This window comes from Vicia villosa, linkage group LG3, assembly GCF_029867415.1.
Source record: "Vicia villosa cultivar HV-30 ecotype Madison, WI linkage group LG3, Vvil1.0, whole genome shotgun sequence".
Classification (NCBI taxonomy): Eukaryota; Viridiplantae; Streptophyta; class Magnoliopsida; order Fabales; family Fabaceae; genus Vicia; species Vicia villosa.
In genome coordinates, this window is record NC_081182.1 from 117468559 (window position 1) to 117470154 (window position 1596).

Sequence of the window (1596 nt, forward strand, 5' to 3'; positions counted from 1 at the left end):
TCCTCAAAAGCTGGGTAACTTTTGTTTTCTAGTAGTAATCGAGCCTTTTCCATTAAGAATTTAGCAAGCAAACCCTTAACTCCACTCTTTGTTTCCCAATTGGACTCGATTTCTGACTTTCGCAAATGTAAGGCAGCAACAATGGTTTCAGGTTTTGGAATCTTTTCTAAACCAGTGAAAGGTAATTGATTTCGAACAGGTAATCCAATTAGTTCAGAAAACTCTTCCAAGGCGGGTACCAACTGGTAATCAGGAAAGGTAAAGCAATGATGTTCGGGATCAAAGAACTGGAACAGGACCCGTATCATGTCTTCTTCAAATTTTGAGGTAACCAAATGGAGTAGGTGACCGTGCTTTTCGGTGAATTGAACATTCCTGGGGAATTCTGATACTAAGTTTTTCAGTTCAGATGGCACCGTTGAGATGTTGATTCGGATGTAATCTCTGGTGGCGGGAGCCATTACCTGCAATAACAAAACAAAGGTAAACTCTTTGATCCTTGAAATGATTAGTGAAAAAATGATATTCTTATGATGCTTATGATGTCAAACATGTGGCACAGAAAAACAAATCAAACAATAGCCTTAAGTTTAAAGGCTTGCATGAAGTCCATAGGTGATACCCTCCCCACTGAAGTTGAGTTGGTTAAAACCTGTTGATCAGTGCATTTTGATGCACATTCCTTTATGTTTGTACTTAGGCATTTATTTGGTTTGCTTTGCTTATTTTTATATTTTATAATGTTTTTCTAATTTAGTTTATTTTTGGTTTAATTTCATTTTCGCACTTTATTTTCAGCATTAGCAGTCTGCACTAAAACGATCATAACTGGAGTTCCGGGAATCTGATTGAGGCGTTCTAATAATCGCCGGAAAGCTAAGAGAAAGAGCTACAACTTTCGTGTTGGAGTCAAAGTCAGATTCGGAGTTAATATTTTCCAGAATTTCGTTTGAAGCTGCAGCATTAGTTTTATTTAGTTTTGGATCGTTAGTTTTGGGCCTGGGTTATGTTTGTTTGACCCAGTTGGGTTATGACCCGAATTATTGTCTCTCCCATTTTACCTAGGTCTGGCCGTATTGTTTACCATCACTATCACCATTCACGGAATAATTTTGAGTTTCTGTACGATTTTGCAATGGAGAACTAATCCAAAGGGGCAATCTACCGAATTCGAATTCCACAAAACTTTGAGGTTATTATTACTTTCAATTTAATTTAGTTCCTTTCCAATTTGTTCTATGATTTCGTTTGCTTAATTCGTTGTTATAGAATGTATTGGATTTAATTCGATTGATGCATGTTCCTTACTTTAATCGCGTTTAAACTTAGCTTCTTCGTTTCTTCGCGCTATTGATAACCGTTTGCTTAATTCGGTGAACCGTTTGCTTAATTCGGTGATTAGGATCATAATTCGTGTAATACTGTCGACGCTTGTTTCCTCAGTATTACAATCGAATAGGAATTGGCACCGCTTAGGGGAATTGAAATTGAAATAACCAATGATAAGTTGGAAGTAGAACCGGTAGATTAACCTGAAAATCACTTATTTCATAACAGCTTATTTCAATAATCACTTATTTTGACTTTTGTCAATTC